Source organism: Nicotiana tabacum, chromosome 7, assembly GCF_000715075.1.
Source record: "Nicotiana tabacum cultivar K326 chromosome 7, ASM71507v2, whole genome shotgun sequence".
Lineage (NCBI taxonomy): Eukaryota > Viridiplantae > Streptophyta > Magnoliopsida > Solanales > Solanaceae > Nicotiana > Nicotiana tabacum.
The window spans coordinates 34575388-34602187 of record NC_134086.1 but is presented as its reverse complement, the minus strand read 5'-3'; the positions used below and the strand labels follow the sequence as shown (position 1 = coordinate 34602187).

The 26800-nt window shown below is 35.7% G+C and overlaps 1 pseudogene; it reads right to left on the bottom strand.

Moving 5' to 3' along the window:
* Window positions 1-11394: 11394 nt before the first annotated feature.
* LOC107775227 (apyrase-like) lies at window positions 11395-22424 on the bottom strand (annotated as a pseudogene).
* Between the last annotated feature and the right edge of the window lie 4376 nt (window positions 22425-26800).

Below are 26800 nucleotides of genomic sequence, written 5' to 3'. Positions count from 1 at the left end.
CTACATTGACCTGATTCCTTTATAGCCAAGGATATGTAGGAAACCTTTGAAGCAGAGGTTCGGTCAAATCTTTCAAAAAATGCTTCCCACGGAGTATTTGAACGGGCAAAAATCGCTCGTATCCGCTCACTTTATCTTTGCACGAAAACTCTTCGAGTTTCCGCACAAAGAGGGGCAGCTGTGAGCACGTGATTTTTGCCTTACGAAAACTACTCCAAAATAAATCAAAAAATAAAATAAATTTCTTTTACTGTGTAATTTTTGAATTTGCGTGGTGTTAAATATTTGTGTTATGTCCGTAAATGTTTACTTTGTCATAATAAAATAAAAATTAAAATAAAATACATGTTGCATGCATATAGGATTTAATTATGTATTTGAAAGATAATTTAAATAAAATCACCAAAATATGCATTTCGTTCTATTTTTTATATTCCACTGTGTGATTAATGTTTTATCTACGCGTTAATGGTTATTAAAAGATAATTAATATTATTGTAATGATAATTTTGTTTTTATAATTTTTGATTAGGATTTTATTAATTAATAATAAAATTAAAAAATAAAAAATATACAAGTTGTAAAATAAAAAAATTGGACCTGGATTAAAATCCAGGCCCAAATCAAATTACCCCCCCCCCCCCACAGCCCAATCCAAACAGCCTGTCCGGTCCAATTCAAAGCCAAGACCAAACGACGACGTTTGGTCACACTTTATCAAGACCGTTGGATCAAAGCCAACCAACGGCTGAGATCCCACGAACCGTAACCCATAGCCCGTACCCGATCCGATACCCGGTTCAACCCGTCCCCCCCAGCTTAAACCAAACGACATCGTTTGGTTAAGTGAATAAATCCTGACCTCTCATCCTACTAGATCTAACGGTCATCATCAACCCACCCCGTCCCTATATAAGCCCATAATCCTTACCCCGGCCCCCCTAGCCAAACACCCCCCCTCCTTCCCTGTTCATCGTCCCTTCCAAAACTCACCCCTAACCCTAGCCGCCCTAGGATCCCACCGCCTGAAACCCGGCGGCATCAACGCCGCCGGTCACCAAAATAACACCCTAGAATCCCCTGAACATCCTCTACACAGATCTAACCTTAGTTTCCTTCGAATCAGACCCCAACTCTTCGAATACTAAATCGAAGGTGGGTCTGAAAACTCCAACCTTTCCAATGGCTTCCAAAATAACACCATAGTACCCCCTAGCATGCCTTGTTATGGATCTGATGTTTGTTTGGCTCGAATCAGTTCCGAGCTTCTCGAATCTTCTTTTGAAGATTCGGACCAAACAAGAACAAACTCAGATCTGTTCTAAACTGACACCAAATGACCCCTAGGCTACCCTCACCCTTGTGTCGTATTTGGTCCCCCCCCCCCCCCCGAATCTGACCAAAAATGGTTAAGTCCCAAATCGAACCTTCAAAAACCCTAGAAATACCAGACTTTTGGATTTTTGCCCAAATTAGATAAAGATTGAGGTTTAATCGACCTTAGTCGAAGTATTTTCAGTGGAAAATACTTCGACTAAGGTCTGTTTGATTTCAAACAAAGTCCGAATCCAAGTTGAGTCCGAGTCGGAATAAAATTGAAGGATTCAAAGGTATTTTTTCTGTTTCTTATGTGTATTCTACATGTATTCTATGTTTGTTTCATTAGTCTGTTTAATTTTTCATGATTTTCTAGTCAATTCTGTTATACTGTCTCATACTCGTCTATTTGATCAGAATTATGCTATTGTTTCTGTTGTTTATGAATGTTCATAATATGTGTAATCGACTCGATTAAGTTCATCAATTAGTTGTTTTGTAAATTCTTATTACCATTAATGCTGTTTGTAATACCCTGTTTATCTGTTTGGAATTGTTTATTGTCATTGAACTCAGTCAATTAGTTCTTCCGAATTAATTGATTCTCGTTTAATAATTCAGAAAGTTTGTCAATGGTGTGTATATATTGTTTTCTGAACAGGGCATTGTCAGTATATTGACAATGCTCCTGTGTATGTTTGATCTTGATTCAATGTTTAAGTCCAGTCTGAATTGTTATAATGATTTCATTGATATGTTGTTATGATGTTAGTTCTGAATTCAGTGTAATTTTACAAATGTTGATTAGATGTAATTGTGTTAGAAGGTTACATTCTTAGTTAGGATTCAGTCCAAAACTTTAGGATTGGTTATAGCTGCTTAAACAGATTTTAAAATCTGTATTGTTAGATTCTGAATTTAAGGCAGTAATAACAGTAATTACAGTAGGAAATCTGGGACATTTTCTGGGATAAAACAGTAAGGGTAATGTGACATAATAGTGGGCTGAAAGTGGTTTGTTAATGGTTTTTAATTTAATAGGATAGTGGGAAACAAAGGGTAATGGGCTGCTGAAAAACAGGATAATAGCACTCAATAGGATTTAAAGTATTCAAAAGTAGTTTTAATGGAAAACTTTCTGATTTTAAAAGGAGAAAAGGGTCCAGGCAGCACTAGAAGGGTACATGACAGCCCTGTATAAATAGAGGGGGATTGGGACTGATTTGGGGGCAGACTTTAGGATTTTGAGAGAGAAAAAATCAGATTTGAAGAGGAGAGCCTTTTTCAGACAGAAAAGAAAGGAAAGAGAGAAAATCAGGAGTTCAAAGGAAAAATCAGATTTAGATCAGATTTTAAGGGAAGAAAAAAGAGAGTGTGAGGAGAGACAAATTTAGATTTTGAAGAGGAAAAAGAAACAGAAAAGAAACCAAAAGAGAACACTCACACACACACACAATCTGACACAGATACAAATACAGAAACAGAAAATCAGGAAGCTGAATTTGAAATAGGAAAGAAACTGAAAAATCTATAAAAAAAAATGTTGTTCTAGAATCTGTCCGTTGTTTGTTTGTGGATATTGTTCAGTTTGAAATCTGAAATTTTCCCTCAAGTTACTGTCACTGTTCATCTGGGTTAACGGGTCTGGTTCAGACTTGCTAAATACTGCTATTCTGCTGATTTTGTTACTGCTGCAACTGCTGAAAACTTACTTCTTCTACCTTCATTTCCAGGTACTTATCTCTTAAATTCTATGTTGGAAAAAAGATTCAGCATGACAAATCAATGAAGCTTGAATTGCAAAATTCTATTTTTCATTTTGTCCAAGTTCATTAGTTTAAATTTCATTTTTTTGTTTCATGTTAGTTAACTAGTAGTGAATTCAATTTGATAGTTATGAGTTAATTGTCTTTATTTGAAATTCATATAAAACTTTGTAATAATGTTTTCCATTCTAAATTTTCATTAAAGTATAGTTATGATTGAATTGTTAATATAGGGAACATGGCATAAAGTTGGCTATTAGTTAAGTCCTATGACACTGTTAGTCAGGTATAGAGTATTCTGAAATGTCAAGAAAATGCATGGTTAGTGTATTTCGATTGTTTGGTTGTGGATTAAGGTTAGATGTTGTTAGTTGAATAAAGAGTAGTATAAAAATGTCAAAAAAAAACCATATTGCTAGTTTTACCTGATTTAGTTATGGATTGAATGATGTGAGTTATACGTTCATATATGGCGTGATAATAGGTATATATATAACCATTAAGGGATGATGAGTTGATGTATCTCATTATGATGTTAAAATGCTATGAATGTTTTAGACATACAAACTATGTTGCATGTAAGGCAATATTATTAATCGATTTATAATTCCCTTTCTTATCAATTTGATGCCTATTTACCATCTTAAATAAATAATTAGGCCTATTAGATTAAAAGCAAGTATATGAGAATAAGATGAGATATACAAATTGCAACACTTTATATCAATGACAATTAGAAATAGGATTTGCACTAATTAAATAATGAAAAATTGTTCAAAAATACTTCTTCCCTTCATAAATCATGTTTGTTAGTTTCATATACAATTCATCATTTGGCATATATATGTTGTATTTGTTTGAATCATATTTTTATTATTTTCTTTGAACTTGAATAGTTGGGCTGAATATAATTTATATCCGGAAATTATAATCGACGGTCTATATTTAATAAATTGTGAATTCTTTTAAAAGAATTCAAAGCTCCCTTAAATGTGAATTTCTCAGGATTTTCATATAAAATGTGTAGATATAATAAACAATTTGTGAAAAATCCATAATATTATTACAAAGATTTTGCGCAATTAGGGATGCGTTCGCGCACCCTGATTATATTAAAAAAAAAATTCGGATTATGCGTACGCGCAATTTCGAGCGAATGTTTAATAAAAGGATTTTTCCAAGGATGTTAAAATAATTTCATATAACCCGAGGTGTGCAGTTCATTATTTAAATAAAAAGGGTGATGATGTTCCTGATTTTATTTTAAATTTCGAACATATATTTTTTTATAAAAACTATAACATGGACAATTTTATTGTGTACACGTACGCGTGGCATGATCCCCGATAATTATAAAAAGTATATAATACGAATATACGTACGCGTAATTCGTCCATATAATTGTAAACAATAAGTAAAAAGCGGTAGTAAAATCATGCAATAAAAACGTATTTCGTAAAATCAAGATGATTAAGCCAATAATAAAAACAGTTAAGCGACCGTGCTAGAACCACGAAATTCGGAAATGCCTAACACCTTCTTCCGGATTAACAGAATTCTTTACTCAGGATTTCTGGTTCGCAGAATAATAAACAGAATCATATTCTCCTCGATTCAGGGATTAAAATTGGTGACTTGGGACGCCTTAAAATTCCCAGGTGGCGACTCTGAAATAATTAAATAAATCCCGTTTCGACTGTCCTTCAATTAGAGAAAACTCCCCCACGCGCCCCGTGGGCGCGGTAAAAAGGAGGTGCGACAATGACAAGCTGGACTATCAACTCAAAAAATCCAAAAACTAAGTTTCCTAGAATGACTCACAAATCATGAACTGTACGATATTCATAGTACCTCTTCAGTAAGCTTTTGTTTACTTTTATTATAAAATTTATGAATGTTTTCGTCTAAAGGAATTTGCAAACTTCCAATTTCATAACTCTACAATAAAATTAACTCAATGTTTATATTTCTTTTAAGCTAATATACCATTAGGTTACTAGGCCGGGTGCCAAGTGGCTATTTTGTTAGTGTCAATATCAAAATCAATTTATGCAGCTAATAACTCAAGGTTTATGTATGATCTGCGGTGGCGTATGCAGAACTTTTTACAAGTGATGTCACATTTAAATATATGAACACATAAATAAATCGTTATAAGACGATCGTCTAAACAAAAAGTAACTTAAATGCCTTAATGTATTTGTCATCAAAATTCAATAAGAAGAAAAAAGGGGGGAAATATTTCAAACAAAGAAGAAGAAAGCAATAAATAAATAATGCTAAACCTTCGTCACAAGCAAGAAAAGATGGCAGTACTAGCAATATTGTTGATACATTGAGTATTTTGCTATAGAAGAAAAAAAAAAAGAAAAACTAATTACACGGCTGGGAGAATCAATCCCGTCACCTCCCAAATAAAATGTAACGTCTTTACCGCTGCACTAAAGGAATGTGTTCAACAAGCAATGTCATCCATTTATTTTTATACCGTATTTATTGTTCCCATATAATTTGTATACATATAATTTGTTAAATTTTGACACCGCTTCACCCTAGGTAAATCCGCTACTAATGATATGCAATACCATAATTTATATATCCAAGCGCAAATATATACATACATGAATAAACAACAATAATAATAATTTACTTAGTGTAATGTCACAGGTGGAGTCTAGGGAGGATAGGTATAACGATTTGACCGGTCTTTTTGCTATCAAGATCCTCGTCCCTCTAATTAAGAGTCCTCGTATATGCTTTTACTATTTTATGACCTGCGAGGATAGTTAGCTCGCGTTTGGAAGGGTTCGGGTTGAAATTAGAACACTTAGTTCCTTAATAGTAGCTTAAAATAGTTAAGTTTGACTTGAGCCAACATTTTGAGAACACGACCTCGAAACCGAGATTTGATGGTCCCAACAGGTTCATATGGTTATTTTGGACTTGGGCATATATTCGGACCAGGTTTTGGATGAACCGGGAGCGTTTCAGCGCTTAATATTGAAAGTTGGCGCATTGAAGGTTTTTAAGTTCTTTAAGTTTGGTTTGGAGTAGATTTTCATATTATCGAGGTCTGTTTGAGATTCCGAGCCTAGAAATAGTTCTATAGGGCGATTTATGACTTGTACGCAAAATTTGGTGTCATTCCGAGTAGTCTAAGTATGTTTCGGCGCATTCGAAGCTAGTTGAGAAGTTTGAAGTTCATAAGTTGATTCAATTTGGTTTTGGGGGTGCAATTCTTAGTTTCGGTGTTATTTTACGCATTTCGAGGGTTCGAGCAGGTCCATACCATGTTTATTGACTTGTGGGTGTATTTGAACGGGGTATCGGGTGGCTAGAGTGTGTTTCAGACCGCCTAGAGCTAAGTCGGAAACACCAGAAATTTCTGTTCTGGTTTCCTTCTTCGCGAACGCGAAGGAATCCTCGCGACCGCGAAGAAGGAATTGGGGACTGGGTGGTTTTGTGCTTCGCATTCACAAAGTCTAGGCCGTATTCATAAAAGCTTGGGGCCAGTGGCCTTCGCGTTCGCGGGAGACCTGTCGGATTCGCATCAAGTCGAGGGCCTATGCAACCTAGTTGCCTTATGCGTTCGCGAGTGAGGGCGTTCGCGATGAGGAGGTGGCTCAGTGCATCGCGTTCGTGAGTGTTTCTCGCTATCGTGAAGAGGAATTTTCCTGGGTCCTTTAGTCTTCCCTTCACGATCGCAAGGGTTTGTCCGCGATCACGATGAAGGCAGACCTGGGCAGAATTTTTAAAAGTTGGGACTTAGGCTCATTTTCTTCATTTCTCTCACTTGTTGGTCGAATTTAGAGCTCTTTTAGGAGGGATTTTTGTAACGATTCGATCAGTTGTTTTGAGCTCTAACACGTCGTTCGGTGGTTTGAGGCCTTGAGTAGCTTCACTTCATGTATTATGACTTGTACGTATAGTCGGAATTGAATTTTGGGAATTTCAGAGTTGACTCGGATGGAAAATTCTAATTTCGGAGCTTTAAGTTGGAAGATTTAATTAAGGTTTGACTTATGAGTAAAAAATCCCAGAATCAGGATTTGAAGGTTTCAATAGGTTCATATGATGATTTCGGACTTGGGCATATGTTCGGGTTGAGTATCGGGTGGTCCAGAAGCATTTCAACGTTTATTGTGGAAAGTTAGCATTTTGAAAATTTAAGAATTTCTTAAGTTTGGTTTGAGGTGGACCTTGGTGTTATCGATGTTCGTTTGGGGTTCCGAGCCTTGGAATAGGTTCATATCTTGATTTGTGACTTGTGTGCAAAGTTTGGCGTCATTCCAGAATGTTTTGATATGATTCGGACGCGTTCGTCGAAGTTTGAAAATTTGAAAGTTGAAAGAAAGATTTTGACTGTCGATTAATGATTTTGATGTTATCTATGGCATTTTCAGCCTTTGGATAAGTTTGTATAAGGTATTGGGACTTGTTGGTGTGATTGGACGGGGGCCCGGGAGCCTCGGGTGTGTTTCGAGATAGTTTCGGGTCATTTCTCCATGATTTGCTGCTGCTGATGCTGGTTCTAGTATCATTCATCGCGAACGCATGGTGGTTATCGAGTTGGCGAAGAAGGAGTTTGGGCCTGCTGGATTTTTCTTCATTGTGAATGCGACACAATGGTCGCGAACACGGAAGGGAACCTAGGGCAGCCTACGCGAACGCGATAGGGCGGTCGCGAACGCGAAGAAGGAACGAGAGTTGGGCCCTGGAGCTGTTTAGCCTTCACGAACGCAATGCTTCCTACGCGAACGCATAGGGCAGGGGTCAGTAGGCATCACGAACGCAACATGAAGGCCGCGAACGCATAGAGTAAATTTGGAGGCAATGACTTTTTACCTTCGCGATTGCGAAGGTGCTCCCGCGATCGCGATGAAGGACAGGGCCTAAGCAGATTGTTTTAAGTTGGGATTTTTGCTCATTTCACTTATTTATCTATTGGTTTGAGCGATTTTTGGAGAGTTTCAAGGGGATATTTTCATCATCTATTGCAAGGTAAGTAATTCCTGCATATTGTAAGTTGATTACACGGATTCTATAAGGATTTAACATCGAAATTTGTGGAAAACTGTAGGATTTTAAAGAAAACCTAAAATTTTGGTTAGATTTGAGCCATCCGGAGGTCATTTCACCCAAGAAGTTCATTTTAGAGTATCGATTGTGTTCTTTGAGGTAAGTATTTTGTCTAACCTTGTGTGAGGAAACTACCCCTTAGGATCTAAGCTTTCTATGTTGATTATAGTCCGTGTACGTGAAGTGACGAGTACATGCTCAGACTTATTTGTGGAAATTAGCCTTTTAGAGTTCCTAGGTCCTTGTATTCATTAAATATGCCATTGTTCTTGTTATGATTACATTCCTTAATTACTAGTTCCACATCTACCTACTTAATTAGAATCAATTGCTTCATAATCCACTGTTATTGTTACTTGATTCATATATGACTTAATTGAAACTGTTATCTCTTTTATAGCCATGCTATCTTTTTTCTAAACTGCTTATCTTTATTTGAAGTTGTAGTTACCCTTTTGTAAATGTTCAATGAGGTTATGATTACCCTCCCGCTGCCTACCTTTGTTTGAATTAGTTGTATTTCTTTCGTAATTGCTCAACCTTAAAAGAAGCTTAGATATCCTATGTCTTAGTTGACTTGCTTTTATTTGGAATTATTTGACTCGTGTTAGTTTCCTTATTGTTGAACCGTACAGTGTGGGACCATTATTACATATTGTTTCCTTCCCTGTTGAGTTGTTCTTATTACGCCTAGTATTCTTTATCATGGTTATTCCTTGTGAACTAGTTTTACTGTTTCTTGTGATCGAAGGTTCTTGAGTTTATTTACTTGTCATACCGAGTAGGATATGCGCAGTCGTTGCCCTCATCTTTTCACTACTTCAGGTTTCTGCCATGCGGTTGTTGATATTGTGATGCACGAGATTTCTACCGTGCAGTTGTTGTTATGGGGTTGCACGAGGTTTTTGCCATGCTGTTGTTACTATTGATATTTGCACATACGGCATGACAAGGCGGGATATATATGTATGGGTTGCGCATGTGGCGAGACAAGGTGGAAACATTATTATGCACGTATGGCGAGACAAGGCTGACATCTACTTTACTATTGCACACATGGCGAGACAAGGTGGGCTATGTCAGGGATTGATTTGTGATGATTTGTGATGGCCTGGGGGCATTCTTGTTGTTGATATTTATGTGGTTGTACACTTACCTGTGTGAGCTTTATCTTGTGAAACTTGTGAGAAAACATTCTATGTGTTGTCTGTTCTTTTCATTATGAACTAGCTGGTATGAACCATGTTAGGATACTTGCACAAGCATACACATAGTTAAACACTCTTATCGGATAAAAGGTTTTCTTGATATTATTGAGTATAGACACACACCCTTATTTACTTGCCTTCTATGTGAGAATGACTCTATTTGGCACGTGAGTCGTCAGTGCGGTTATGAGGTGTAATGAGGGCACAAGATGCCAAGTGTAAGGGTTTTGGTATTGAGGCCCGTGAGTTATGATTTGTCCGAGGTTCGATACCTCGTAGAATTTGTTGACTAAAACCTGATGTGAAAGCGGTCGTATTTGCTGAGTTATTACTTGTACCTGATGTATTTGTGATTTCAGGTTTAGGTTGTATTTCCGTTCACTCTTCTGTGTCATTATTATGGTATTCCGCTGATATTTGTTGTTTTCCTTTCTTTGAAATTACTGTATTGTTAGCCATATCGCGTAGTCTTTATAATAGATATCATACTCTGTTATTTCTATACTTATACTTGTTCAGGTTATTTAGTCTAGTAGGTGTCTTGACTGTCCCTCGTTACTACTCCACCGAGGTTAGTCTTGGTACTTGTTGGGTACCGCTGTGGTGTACTCATACTAAACTTCTGCATATTTTTGTGCAGATCCAGGTATTGCGAAGTCAGTTGATCATCGCTAGCAGCGCGGATTATTGTTGTGGAGACTCAAGGTAAACCTGATGTTGCGTTCGTAGGCTTCGGAGTCACCTTCCTATTTTGTATTCACATTGTTTTTTACTTATTTTCAAACAGTTGTGTTTAGAAGTTGTAGCAACTCTGTAGAGCTTATGACTTGTGCCACCACTTTTGGGAATTGTAAATTTTGTAGAAATTTCTATTTCAAGGACTGCTAGATGTTATTTATTATTGTTGTATTTCAGTAAATGTTAGGCTTACCTAGTCCCTAAGACTAGGTGTCATCACGATACCCAACGGAGGGGAAATTGGGTCGTGACAGTAGAAGAACAAGAAATAATTTTCTTGTATAATAATATCACTCACACTTTTACAAAGTAATTTTCTTCTCAAAAAATCATACGACAATTTTTCTCTATTACTCTTTATATAGCATCACCTATAAAACTTTTTCCGATAGGAATTTATATTGCCAATCGGAATAGCAACACGTAGTACTATTTTGGTGGCGACAGAAATAGGTCACCACAATAGCTGACACTGAAAATTTTATTTACTTTAGCGCTTTAACAATTAACAAATATGAAATCAGATTTTGAAGTCAAGTAGATTTTCTTTAAAATATTAATTTTCTCATAAAAATATTGGCTAATCCAAATTATTTTCATTTTTAGTGAAATTTTCTTCCAATGTTTGGACCAATGTGAATGTGCATATGCCCGATGCATTGTTATTATTGTTTTATTATTAGTTTTGTGTGATTAAGCTCGCCACAAATAATAGATTTTAGGCCAATCGCCGAAAGTGGATCTAGAATTTTTATAATATGGGTGCACCACTAAATAAATAAGAAAAAAGGAAGTATTCCGTGGGAATTAATCTCTGTTCCTCTAGGTAAATACCTCAACATTTAACCAAGTGCAGCATTTAGCTTCTTTGGAGCATGAGTGCCAGCAGACAATATTAGATTAATTCTAAAAAATATGTACATAAAATATCTAGTTTGACAGAGAGATCATGGGTTTAATTGCCTCATAAAACGGGCTATAAATTCGCCCCGCAAATCGCTACTCAAAATAGTGACATATAATTCACCGCTAAAACTATCACTTCTTGTGGCGACTCGATACTACCTTTTGGTGACGGCTAAAGGAAGTCGCCACAGAACATCGTCACTGTAAATCTTATTTTTTGTAGTGAATTAAGACCCGAATTGAGTGCGTTGAAATCACTCAAACAAGAAAATTAACAAGAGAAACACAAGGTATTAATACGAAGCATTAGTTCGTACTTAAACATCCATTATAATACTTTTTCAGGCAGTCTAATTAATTAGATTAGCAATACAACTTAATTAAGAAGATGATATGCGACTTCTCGAAAACGATGATGAGACTACATCAATGGCACAACCTAATGGCCATGCTGCTTCCACACGATTATTTTTGTAATTAACATCATGCACCAATGTAATCTCTCTGTAAGGGTCCAAACCTGAAAATGATCAAAACATATATTAAAGCTCCAATTATTTAATACTTAATATTTCAGCAAAATAGCAGTTAGTTTCAGGGATATTAGTCACTGAATTTTATGCTCTAAAATCCTAAAAAACTATTTTTTTTTTCCTTACATTGACGTAACTTAACTTTACTCATCGTACAAAAATAAACTCACTAAATTTTATTTACTATAACAAAAAATTAAATTTTACCCTCTATAACAACTTTTATCCCTTAAAATAACTATTAGTTTTATTAAAATAACTGACTTTTATGCATTATTTTACCCTCTATAACGACAAAATACTCATATATTATGACTTTATTCTTATACTGGATAACGAGTTAGTATAGTGTTATATCGAATAAAGTTAAGTTATCTTAATGTGATAAAATATAGTTTGTGACTTTAGTACTATTATATGGAGTAAAGTTAAGTTAGTTTAATGTGATAATATATAGTTAGTGACTTTAGTACTATTATATCGACTATCGAGTAAAGTTCAATAACTTAATGCGACAAAAAATAAATACTTGACTTTATACTGTTACAATAAATAAAATTCGGTAATCATAAGTGAAATTAACCTACAATATAATTAATTTTAGATAAACTTACCAAACCCATCCACAAGTAAAGTGAATTGGTATAACATATCCATGCAAAGGTATGGGAGATCTTTACTATCCACATTAGGGAACATAGATTTTACTTCTTTGGCTTTTAGTTTGCAAGCAATTTTAGCTGCACTCAGGTACTGTATTGGCTTAGCCTTGCCAGATGATGCTTTTGGATCAACAATATCCACCTGTAATATAATTACAGTTAAAATGTATTCGGTTAATTACCAATATCATAAATTGATTATCATCATTTAATTAATAATTAGTAGGCTGAACTGGGAAAATCTTAAACATTCAAATTATATTTTTCTCTATATCTTAGTAACATTCTTGGCTCATTCTAACATGCTTTTACAATCTCAAAACAATTTTTGAAATTTAGCATTTGCTACCTTTTGAATATTACAGCTTTTTGAAATTACACTTGAAAAGTACTGACCTCCTTTCTTTTAAAATCTCAAATTTATTAACTCGCTATGTTCTATTTTAGAGTGAAATTACTCACTCTTTTTTAATTTGTTCCAAAAAAAATATAACACCTTTTTATATCTGAAAATAATTTAACTTAGACTTTCTATTTTATCCGTATTGACAGATTTTATAGCCACAAAAATATCGTCCACTCCCAATCATCAAGCACCTTCGCATAGTGAAACGGAGGAACTACGTTCTGATATTATATATATATATATATATGAGATTAGACTAATTAACTATTATATAAAATATGGGTTTTGTCTAATTATATTTTGTTTTTCGACTAAGATTAAACTAAAACGAGCAATTCGTGTATAATTTAAAGTTTTCACACAATTTTTTTAATTATTCTTGCAAGTTAGCTAGGTGTAAGGTCTGCATACACATGACCGTAGACCCTACTTGTGGATTACACTAGGCTTGTTGTTGTACATAAATTTGTTTTAATAACTAATTAAAAAGTTAGAAATGGGAATTAATTATTAAATAATAATATTACCCAATAAGCCATCTCAAAGAAAAATGATGAAATGTATAAAGTCTTGAAACCATCAACACCTCCACCATTCCAAACACCATGGAACGTACAGTTTTGATATTTGCATGGTTCATTTAACTTAAGTGCTTTCCTCACTATTCTCCTGCATTTTCTGAAACTCGAACCCTTTGGTGTAGGTGAAGCTTTGTATGCTACTCCCCCATATGTGTAGTACCCTTTAAAAAATGGTGTTTATATGTTAGACTTTCATATGGTATCCGATGCGCATTAATCCGACTAATCTGAATTCGTGCCGCATAAAATTCATTAATGAAATAAAGGTCCCTACCAGGGGTTTTCCGTCCAAGGACTCGAGCTCGAGACCTCTGCTCAATAATACTGAAGGGATCACATTTATTATTGGTACATGTAAATTAACTTAAGCGTACCATTAGTGCCCTTCAAAATGCATGAACTAGTAGAGTTTCTTGAAATTTTGAGAATCTCAGCTCGAGCTGCTAGTAAACCATAGTTCAAATAACTGCATCAACGCAAAAAGAAAATTTATATTGAAAACAAAGAACTCCCCTCTAATTAGGCACATTCAATAAGTAAATAATATTTTATCTATGAACATAGAGGTAATAATTAGCTCCCATGAGTGATTTTTGCAAGATATATTTCTCTCCATCAATTTTTTTTTTGGTAAAGAAAAAAAATATTATTAATAATCCCAACAACCAAATTACATTTGATGACTATACAATCTCACAATTGAGTATTCTGTCTGTTCTTCCCCACTCGTCTTTCTATACTGATTTGTTCTATATCTTCCTCCTATACAGATCTTCTATCCATTTCCTATCTCTACTGCTTCCTTTCTTCCTTCCATTGTTGTCCTGTCTTGTTCTGCATTCCTGTTGGATTTGTACACATATTACTTCAGGTTTGGGTACTCTTTGATGCCATAGTGCTTCATTCCTTGCCTTCCATATATAGTAGACCAATGCTACAGATGCATCGAATGTTGTGATTCTCGGATCAATATGAAGATTATTTGGGAGGAAAAACAACTCTATTTCACAAGAATAGAATTACAGAGAATTTACACCAAGAATTTCTCTCTACAAAAAAACCTCACCAAACTCTCTTTTTGTTCGCACAATCTCTTCCTGGATTGTATTTCAATCTCTCTGGATTGATTTTTCTGTGTAAAACATAAGGCTCTATTTATAGCCTTAAAGAAGGTGGTTGGTGGTTGAATTCTTCATTCAACAATGGAGGCTTCAACAATGGTGGCTTCTAGAATGGGTTGATGGCTTCAACAATGGTGGGCTTCTAGAATTGGTAGTTGGCAGCAACTGAACTTATCAATTCTCCCCCTTCAGCTGCATTCCAACACAGCTACTATTTGAAAGTTATTCCAACTATGTCTCTGCACAGCTCTAACTTTTCTTGAGTGACCACCTTTTTTAACATGTCTGCTGGATTCTCCTTCGTATGGATCTTCACTAGTTTCTACAGTTGTTGATCCATCACCTCGCGTATCTAGTGATAGCGAATGTCGATGTGCTTTGTCCAAGAATGATACATTGAGTTTTTGCTTAAATCAATTGCACTTTGACTATCACAATGTATCTTATACTCTGTTTGATTTATCCCTAGTTCTTGGAGAAACCGCTTTAGCCACAACATTTCTTTTTCAGCTTCCGCTACAGCAATATACTCTGCTTTAGTTGTGGATAGTGCAACACACTTCTGCAATCTTGACTGCCATGACACAGCTCCCCCTGCAAAAGTATAAACATATCCTGAGGTTGATTTTCTTCCATCAGGATCTCCGGCCATATCTGAATCTGTATAGCCTTCCTAGACTGGATCAGCTCCCCCAAAGCACAGAATTGATTTTGAAGTACCTTTAAGATACCTGAGAATCCACTTAACTGCCTCCCAATGTTTCTTTCCAGGATTAGAAAGAAAACGACTTACCACACCTACCGCATGTGCGATATCTGGCCTCGTGCAAACCATGGCATACATCAGACTTCCAACTGCTGAAGAATATGGAATTGTAGACATCTCCTCAATCTCTTTCTTGGATGAGGGGCACAAACTCTTGCTCAACTTGAAGTGATTTGCCAAAGGAGCACCTGCCGGTTTGGCATTACTCATATTGAACCGTTTGATCACCCGTTCAATATAATTTTCTTGAGATAGCCATAACTTCTTGTTTCTCCTATCTCGAGTTATCTGCAATTCCAAAATATGCTGAGTTGGACCTAAGTCTTTCATTTCAAAGGACTTAGAGAGTTCTTTCTTCAACTGTCTAATTTTTGTTGCATCTTGTCCGACGATCAACATGTCGTCTACATAAAGTAGAAGTACAACAAAATTGCCATCCGAAAATCTCTGAATGTAAACACACTGATCTGCAACAGTCCTTTTATATCCTTGACTTACCATAAATGAGTCAAACTTTTTGTACCACTGCCTCGGTGCTTGCTTTAGGCCATATAAACTTTTCGTAAGCTTATAGACGAGGTTTTCTTTTCCTGAAACCTCAAAACCTTCCGGCTGCTCCATATAGATTTCTTTATTTAGATCACCATGAAGAAATGCTGTCTTGACATCCATTTGTTCAAGCTCCAAATTCAAACTGGCTGCCAATCCAAGGATGATGCGGATTGAAGTCAATTTTACAACTGGTGAAAATATTTCATCAAAGTCAATTCCCTTTTTCTGTAGGAATCCTTTGACTACTAACCGGGCTTTGTGCTTCACCACCTTTCCTCTGCCATCTTTCTTGAGCTTGAATACCCATTTACTCTTCAGTACCTTCTTTCCTTGTGGAAGTTTCACAATCTCATAAGTGTTGTTTTTCTGTAAAGAGTTCATCTCTTCTTGCAGCCATTTTTCTTTATCCTTATGAGATATAGCTTCATGGAAACTCTCTGGTTCTCCATCTTCAGAAAGTAGAGTATACTCGGTTTCTGGGTATCGAGTTGATGGAATCTGACCTCGTTCAGATCGACGAGGTTGTTGATTATTAGCTTCAGGAGGTGTACCGTCATCGTTCCCCTGTGATGGTTCTATAGTTTCTTGAGGGGTTTGTGCCTCCCCCTGCCAAACATCCTCCTGTTCTGCTTCTGGTACTGTTTCATGATCCCCCATGCTATTTGTGTCAAACTGCAATGGTAGTGGATCTGGACCAACTTTTTGGGCACTAGAACCTCTTTCATAAGACATTGTGGGCTTTTCAATGTCTTCAATTGTATGGTTTTCGTGGAATACAACATCCCTACTTCTGATCACCGTCTTCTGTATTGGATCCCATAATCTATACCCAAATTCTTCATCTCCATAGCCTATGAAGATACATGGTATAGTTCTACCATCAAGTTTCTTCCTAAGCTCCTTGGATACATGTGCATGTGCTAAACAACCGAATACCCTTAAGTGAGAATATGAGGGATTCTTACCAGACCATATTTTCTTTGGAACCTCAAAATTCAACGGGGCTGATGGTGACCGGTTGATTAGGTAGCAGGCGGCGCGAACAGCTTCTCCCAAGAATGGCTTAGGCAGCTTTGCCATATTGATCATACTTCTGACTCTTTCTATAATTGTCCGGTTCATTCTCTCGGCTACTCCATTGTGTTGTGGGGTGCGTGGGACCGTCTTTTCATGTCGAATCCCTTGTTTCTTGCAATAGGAATCGAACTCCTTGGAAGTATACTCGCCTCCATTATCTGAGCGAAGGCATTTTAATTTCTTTCCCGTTTCATGCTCTACCATGGCATGAAATATCTTGAAATAATCAAAAGCCTGGTCCTTTGTCTTTAAAAAGTACACCCACACCTTTCGAGAAGCATCATCAATGAAAGTCAGAAAATACTTATTGCCGCCAAGTGATTTCTCCTTCATAGGACCACAAATATCATAGTGTACCAGACTGAGTAACTCTAATTTTCTGGTTGAAGAAAATGTAAAAGAGACTCTATGTTGCTTTCCGAATAAGCAATGATTACAAGGGTCTAAAGCAACATTCTTGTCCATTCTGATAAGCTGCTTTTTCGTTAGAATTGATATCCCCTTTTCACTCATGTGACCGAGTCTCTAGTGCCACAGGTTTTGAGACGCCTCTTTTTCCATAACATTGAGGCTGTCTGAACATACCTTCACATGAGTTTTATATAAGTTGCCACAAATATGACCTCGAGCGAGAATCATAACCCCTTTCAGCAATTTCCATGTGCCTTTTCCGAAATAACTTTCATAGCCCTGTTTGTCAAGAGCTATACCTGATATTAGGTTTAGACGAAGATCTGGCACATGACGGACATCCTTCAATATCATTGTACTCCCAATATTTGCTTGTATTTTGATATCACCAATTCCAACTATCTCATAGGAAGAAGTGTTCCCCATCTTCACTATTCCAAAGTCTCCTGCTTTGTATGTTGTGAAGAAATCTTTTCGGGATGTGGCGTGGTATGATGCTGCAGTATCTACCACCTATTCGTTTTCTTCTTGACTTGAGACGTGAAGGCATGTCTCTTCTTGGATGGAACAAATGGCTGCCTCTCCGTGGGTAGTGACTAATGCATCTCCATCCTTCTGCTTCAACTGCTCCTTCTCCTTATGCAATTTTCTGCAGTTCTTCTTTAAATGGCCCTTTATTCCACAGTGGTAGCACGCATATGATGACTTCCTACCATCTGTGGATTTTCCCCTACTCTTGCTTCTGCCTCTCCTCTTATCTTGACTTTTTTCTTGTTGTCTCCCTCTTTCTGTAATAAGGGCATGCGACTCACCATGATCGATGTCCTTTCTTCTGGCTTCTTCATTAAATAAGGCATCTTTAACCATAGACATGGTCAGATTTCCACTAGGAGCTGAATTACTGAGAGAGACTACCAGCGTCTCCCAGCTATCAGGAAGAGAACTAAGAAGTAGTAGGGCTTGCATCTCATCCCCGAGCGGCATGTCAACAGACGATAATTGATTTATCAAGCTCTGAAACTCACTGGTATGCTCGACAACTGAAGTTCCGTGCTTTAACTTCAAATTTACCAAACGCCTCATCAACAAGGCTTTGTTCCTAGCGGTCTTGGCTTGATACATCCCTTCTAACTTCACCCAGAGGGCATACGCATCTGTCTCTTGTGCAACATGATGAAAAACGCTATCGTCAATCCATTGTCGAATTTGACCGATAGTTTTTCTGTTTAATTTCTTCCACTCTGCTTCTTTGATGGAATCGGGGTTCCTACCCTTTGCTTCTATGGGATCAAACAAATCTTTACAACTGAGGAGATCTTCCATCCGAGGTCTCCACAATGTGTAATTTGTGGCAGTAAGTTTTATCATAGCTCCAGATGATGATGACTCTTCCATTATGTCTTTAAAATGGCTTGGTCAAAATTTTGGAGCAGAATCTCACCAAAGGGAACTCACCAACGCGTCCGGAATGGTGAAAAATGGTAGGATTGACTCTTCTTGGGTCAAAATAGGGCCTCCAGAAAATTTTCAAAATTTACACCAAACTTTTGGGGTTAAATCGAAAATATACTGAACTTGTGGGGTAGATTTATAATTTCAGTAACTTCAGGGGTTATTTCATAAATTTCTAAAAATTTTATGATGACTGGGCGCTGACTAGATGCTGACGTGGCGCTGACTAGATGTTGACTGGATGCTGACGTGGCGCTGACTGGGCAGTTACTATTCATCATCTTCTTCCTTGGGCAGAAGAAAAAAATTGCCATAACTTCTTCGTTTTAGCTTTGTTTGGCCTCCGGAAAATTGCGTTGAATTCGTATCGACGCAAGGAACCTAATGAAATGATCAAAACACACCGAAGATCACGTTTTCGAAAAACGTAAATCCGGGTTGAAATTTTCAGTGTTCCGATATTTCTCGATGAACACAGAATCGAAGGCTCTAATACCACTTGTTGTGATTATCGGATCAATATGAAGATTATTTGGGAGGAAAAACAACTCTATTTCACAAGAATAGAATTAAAGAGAATTTACACCAAGAATTTCTCTCTACAAAAAAAACCTCACCAAACTCTCTTTTTGTTCTCACAATCTCTTCCTGGATTGTATTTCAAGCTCTCTGGATTGATTTTTCTGTGTAAAACATAAGGCTCTATTTATAGCCTTAAAGAAGGTGGTTGGTGGTTGAATTCTTCATTCAACAATGGAGGCTTCAACAATGGTGGCTTCTAGAATGGGTTGATGGCTTCAACAATGGTGGACTTCTAGAATTGGCAGTTGGCAGCAGCTGAACTTATCATTCACCATGTTCCTGCAGTTCTCTCCCTTGATCCCTCTTGTTAATCTTCTCCACACTCCTTGTAATGTAGTGTTCTGTATTCCAATGTTTAACCAGTTTACGATAACCTGCATACAAGCTCTAGAGAATTGACATTCAAAGAACAAATGTTCAATTGTCTCAGGTGCACTATCACATATTGTGCACATTGTGTCTTGTGTTATCCCCATCTTCTGCAGTCTCATTCTTGTTAGTAATCTGCCATGTCCAGCCAGCCTGCATATAAAGCTATGTTTAGGTACATTTCCTTTACTCCATACCCATCTTCTCCAAGGCCACTTTTCTGTTCTTCCTAGTCTCCATAGGTATCCACTTTTGATACCATACTTGCCATTTTTCATTAACCATCCTTGGTCTACATATCCCATTGCAAACCTGTCTTTCACTGAGCATATTTTCTTCCAGTACCAACATCAATCTTTAGGAGGCTTATATTGCCATCAAGGGCAGTCTTTTAAGTATATATAGTTTATCCATTTCACCCATAGGTCATCAGCCTTCCTAGCTATATTCCAGACATATTTCCCTATTGCAGCTTCATTCCATACTACTTCATTTGTGATTCCTAAACATCCCACCTCTTTTGGTCTACATACCAGATCACATGCTATTAATGGTGCTATGTTACTTATCTCCTTCCCATCCCAAAGAAAGCTTCTGCATATTGCATTAATCCTTTTCATCACTGCTTTTGGTAATAGGAAGATAGATGCCCAGTATGTATGTACATGTAATAGTACTGAGTTGATAAGTTGCACCCTTCCTGCATAAGATAAGTGCTTAGAGCCCTAAGTTTTGATTCTTGCTGTCATCTTGTCCATTAGCATTTCACAGTCAATATTGTTTAACTTTTTAGTTGAGATTGGAACCCCACGATACTTGAATGGTAGCTTTCCTCTTTGATAACCAGTTAGCTCACACAAATCAATTAAGCTTTGTTGCTCCATATTAGCACTAAAGATATTAGATTTTCCAGCATTTGTGCAGAGTCCTGATGCCTTTGAGAATGTCTTAAGCCCTTTTAGCAACAGTAATACTGACTGATATGTCCCTTTGCAGAACATTAGCACATCATCAGCAAAGCATAGATGATTCAATTGTAGTCCTCTGCATTTAGTGTGGAATTCAAAGCCTGGCATGTTTGCTACCTTCTTCATTATTCTAGTGAAGTATTCCATGCATATAACAAATAACAGTGGTGAAATAGGATCCCCCTGCCTCAATCCCCTTTTCCCTTGAATATTACCATACAATCCCCCATTCAAAGCTATACTGTATTGAGGAGTAGTTATACAGTTCATCACCCAATTTATGAACTTCCAAGGAAATTTTAAAGCCTGCAGCATCTCCTCTACAAAGCCCCACTCAACTGTGTCATATGCTTTCTTTAGATCCATCTTGATCAGACGGCTCTGTGTAGTTGCTTTCCTGTTGTTTAGTCTAATTATATCCTGGCAAATAAGGATATTCTGTACAATACTTCTGTCAGCTACAAATGCACTTTGGTTTTCTGATATGATCTCAGGCAGCACCCTTCTTAGTCTATTGCAAAGCATCTTAGAGACAATTTTGTATATTGTGTTACAGCATGCTATTGGCCTATAATCCCCTATATTGGCCTATAATCCCCTATATTTCCATCAAAATTTAAAGGGGCTTTTTCCGCATTTTCCTTTGATAAAGCAAAGCCATTTGTACTGATCCACCTCCAAGATCTATAGTAGCAGCTGTATTTTTGTATCCTTTACCCAAAGTTCTTAATAAATAGTTTAAAGCAACCTACAAGAAGATAGTTTTGGAGAAAACAAGTAAAAAAGCTGAAGTAGATTTATAAAAAATAAAAAATACTCTTGTTGTCCTACTTTATGTGTCATCATTTTTTTTAGTCTGTCCCAAAAAAAATATTGTATTTTCTTATTTATGAATATTCTAGATTTAAATTTTATATTTTACTCTTAATTAACTGGATGATTTATAGTCACAGAATTATTTATTTCTTGTTTTACACCTTAAATTTCAAAACAAACAAAAAAATTACTTTCATCTAGCTTAGTGGCAAATATTGAAAAAAGCTCTGTATATTTTGGTGGAGTCAATCCAACTATGCATCAACTGATACTGGATGGAGTTTTCTAAAGGCGAGCTCCCTATAAGATATCTGGGAGTACCACTCAGTACAAAGAGACTATCAATTATACAATGCAAGCCTTTGTTGAAAAAAAATTTGAAATTGTGTTTGGACATGCATTTCACTTGAAAAAATGCTGCACTTTTACGGAAAAAAAAATCTGAAAATTTTGAAAAAGGGGTCTTTTGAAAAACTCATTTTCGAAAATTTTCCAAAAACTTGCAAAATTTCATGGACAAACATATTTTTAAATTTGAAAAAAAATTATGGACAAATGGGGTCTTAGTTAACTAACCCCAAGTTCAACAGGTGTATCGGGCTGCAACTTTATGGGAACAACACTCTCAGCTTTTAATAGAAGGGGCTCTCAAGATTTTGCAGCTGCCTTTGGATCATTTGCATATGCACTAAGTTCTGGTTTTATCTGCAGTTTCGTTAAACATCTCACTTAATTAATACTCCACTAATTAGAAGAGTAAGGATATACATCCGTAAAAAAGTAACAAATGACGTCCTATTAAATATTTTAAAACAAATTCAGTTTGTCAAAACGACTAATATTTGAGATCAGAATGGTGCATGTCATACCTTGTCATAAACTTGTAGACTATTATCAATAGGAAGGAGATCCAAGTTGTGGCTAAAACGAAAAACATAAACTCTACTTCCAGCGTCAAATATTACTGCATAACTATCTGTTTGGTTGTTAAGTAGAACTCTCCTTACATGAGAATGGCCATGACATGATTTCATACAAATTAGCAGAACAACCAAACTGAGTATAAGGACAAGTGAACTAGATTTCTCCACCATTTTCATCTGAACCAACTTGCCTAGTGTACTTCTGCAGCTTTACAACAAGGGAAAAATTAAGGAAAAATTACATGATATAACTTATAGATTGTATTTACTATACATAAATACACTTTAAAATAATTACACTTTAAAATAGCTACTCTTCGTATTTTATCGCAAAATCTCAATGGTAAATACAGTGTATTAATTTAGAGTATAGTCACATATAGTGATACAATAATTATATGTATCACTATGTTTCAGCGTATTGTAGCGTTGATACAAGCATTTACAGCGAATGAATACACAAAACACATAACAATTCAATAGTAGCTACAAATGGTAAATAGACAAACTATAGTAACATATGGTAATTAGACTCTAAACTGTAGTATTTTATGAAAATTCCTCAAAAATTTACTACTAATAAATAACAAAATAACTAATATGGGAGTCTAACACCCCCTGCACCCTTGGGTCTAGACATATGCAGCGTGTGGACAATATAACTTGGAGCCGTCCCAACATTGAGTAATTAAATAAAATATAGAGATGAGTCTGACTTTGATATCATAACAATAAAGTAGATATTGGACATAACTCAACCATACATAAATTTAAGTTAGTTCACGAAGTGATGGTTGCCCATGACCAAAAAAGAAGAAAACATTTTATACCCTCCACCAACGTGCAACTCTAAGCGGTTATTCGGAATTAGTTATTTTGGGATTGTTACTCCACCCTCTCATAGGGATAAAAATAACACTACAATCCTAGAATAACTAATCCCGGAATTAATTATACCGCGATTTTGTCACAACTAAACGTAGGATAAACTTATCTCAAATTTAATCCCGAGATTAATTATCTTTTATCTCTCGTACCAAACGAGTAAATTATTATAAATAAATGCTAGTTAGAAAAGTAGGAATAGAATTTGATAAAACATGTGTATAAATGATAAAAAAGCATTGTATGTTGAGTATTTCAATTTTCCAAGAAAATGTAGTTTGTCTCATTGATCTGAAGATTCAATATTCAAGAGAAGGTTAAAATTGAAGTATATTACCTGGAGGTTGCTGAAGTGTTGGAGTTGTGAAATGCCAACAAAAACATGATTGGTTATATATAGTATTAATTTTTGTTTGTGGAATCCACCAAACAATTCTAATTAAGGAAAGGATAGCGTGAAAAACGTCCTAGTCCTACCGAATTCTTTCTACTTGTTATATTAATTCTAAAAAGTATTTAACTCGTGTTTTTTTTAAATCCTTTTGAGTAGAATATAGGTAACAGTAAGCTCATTTTCAGACCTTCCGTTATACTAATTTATTTATATTTTAATACATTTATAGTAATCCGTTTGTAAACTTTATTGTTTTAGGAAAATCTTTACTTTAATTTCTGTTATGATTCTCCAAGTAATAACCATACGATCACCTTTACAAAAGATATATTAGAAAATTAAATATGCTTTTCTTTCATATTGGAATATCCTAACAAAATATATACACATCTGATTTCTCCTGAACGTTCTTTCAATGAAAGTTGTCGACTTGTCTAAAATGATAATGCCAAATTTACATGTGAAGCAAAGGATGAAATCAAGGGCATATTTGTCTCCAATTATTTTATGATATTAAATTATCCACGTGAATGCGTGTATGGTTCCTTTTTTTTTTTTCACAAAGGATAAGGAAAAATACTTTTCTTTTCTTCAGTAAAATGATTTTCGCTTTTTTCAAATATTAATAAAATGTAATGGACCAACTTTATAAAAGGCCCAATCACTCTGGATAATATTTGGTCCTTTGCTCAGTAGAAATGACACCAGATAGCCACTTTAAAGGATTGCTATTTAAAAATTAGTTAGTGCGTCCTAAATTTTACATTTTCAGTTCAATTTTCAGAACAAAATATTATGAATGTTCTGAAGTTAAGATTTTTAGTTTAAAATTTCAGGACAAAATAAATACTTGCTAATATCTAAATAATATTCCTGAAAATGACTATTTGTGCACTTGTTCCCCTTGCTTTGGAGCTAGTCTGTATGACAGGACACAACTTTAAGTAAAAATTGCACGGGGCGTCCTATTTGGTCGGCCTCATTTAACCTATACCCATTTTTTTTAAAAATTTTAACGTGTACCCACTTTTTAAACAATTTCAGCCCCCTTTCTCCTCCTCTTTCGCCTCCTTCGTTTTCTTCTTCTTCTTCTTCTTCTTTCTTCTGTTGTTGTTGATGCTGCTATGAAACTTCAGTTAATGGGATGATTGCCATAAATATGTTTATCAGATTATTTAAAAATAAATTATAAATAATTACGTAAGTTAGTAGACAATAATTTGTGAATATTTCCACGTACGTAAGTTAGTAGACAATGATAATTCTGCTCTTTTTACATTTATTGTTTCCAAAATTTATGATTTAGATACTGTTGGCAATCTGATTATTTATCTAGTATGTTAGAAAGCTTTTTCAAACACTTCAGCTTATATAGTGCTGAAGTTTTTACAAATGAACTAAATAACTTCAGCATCTTCTGCTGAAATTTTTGAAAAAGCTTTATGACAAAACTAATGAATCCAGGACAAAAAAACTTCAGCTTTTAATGCTGAAGTTTTTACAAATGAACTAAATAACTTCAGCATCTTCTGCTGAAGTTTTTGAAAAAGCTTATCCAGGACAAAAAAAGCTCCAGCTTATTTAGTGCTGAAATTTTATAAATGAACTAAATAACTTCAACATCTTCTGCTGAAGTTTTTGAAAAAGCTTAATGACAAAACTAATGAATCCAAGACAAAAAAACCTTATTTAGTACAATTACAAACAAAAACACCATCAAATAGAGAACAAAACTTCAGCTACTATGCTTAAGTTCAGTAATTACAAACAAAAACTCCAGCACACTTGGTTCAGCACACTTGCTACTTCAAGCCCGTCTACTAGAATGCTGAAGTTTTGCGTGATTGTCTTTGCTACTTCAGCCCCGTATGCTGAAGTTATGCGAAAAAGTGGGTACGCTTGCAATTTTTTTTGTAAAGTGGGCACAAGTTAAAACGTGACCCAAAAAAAGGGTATAGATGCAAATGCCCCGAGCTTTAATGACCCATTCACACGGAAAAAAAAAAAGAATCTTCCCCAAAAAAATATATGATTTCTTTCTGTCATTTTCATACCCTGAAATATTTTCACCTGGTGAAAATTTTGGTGAAGTTCATATTTTTAATAAAAATGCAAAAAGATAACTTTAACATTTAAGTTTGATGAATTCGGCCTATATATATTCACCACTAAATCCGATGCACTTTGCAATTATAGGTTCAATTTTAATATTTGTTGAAATATAAGTGATGAATTCAACCTTTATATACAGTATGTAAAAAATGATGAATTGAATCAGTTAATGATACATTGCATCCACCTCTGGACTTCAGCTAATTCTTTTGACAGAGGTTGTGAGGTAATTACAACTTTACAAGGTGTGCGAGAGAGTCATTGACATCAAAACTTAATAAGTAAAAATCATGCAAAGAATTAGATAAAATTTATGTTGCACCTTTGCAATATTATGTCGAATTTGTAGAGGGATGGGGTAACACCCAACCCATTAGTGATTTTGTCCGTTTGAACCTAGGCCCACACGGCTTTAAGATGTATCTCTAGAGTCTAAGGTCACGATCCGAAGTTCCCACCCTCGGGATCGTGATGGCACCTAATATTTCACTTGCTAGGCAAGCCATTCAAATTAATTGATACATTGTAAATTGAACAAAACTAAAATAGAGTGAGAAAACCCATAATAACAGCAATATCTGGTTACAATCCCAGAACTGGTGTCACAAGTGCACGAGCGACTAGTATAATACAAATAATAGTGTGAATAAGTATAACTCTCTGAAATGAAATGAACAACTAAAATAAGGTAGAAGGGGACTTAAGGCTGCGTACGCCGAGCAGTTGTACCCCAAGTCTCTGTCAGGCAATCAATCCGAGCAATCTACTTACAGCCGCTAGGACTGACTCCAGAATCTGCACAAGAAGTGCAGAGTGTAGTATGAGTATAACCGACCCTATATACTCTATAAGTGCCGAGTCTAACCTCAACGAAGTAGTGACAAGGCTAAAGCGGGTCACTTATAAAAGCATGTACGCAGTATAATACTAATAATAACAGGAAAGGTACACAGAAAAAGTAAAGTACTTAACTTATGAAAATAACCTCAATCCTCGAAATCAGTAAAACCAAAAATACCAGTCCTCAGAATCTCGTATGGAAACACCGGAAGCTAACACAATACAATAATAAATACAAAATATACAATCCATTGTGGTGCAACCTGATCCCACCGTACAAACACAATCTTCCCTTATTTCACCATATCAATATTATGAATAACATGTAAAATCCGT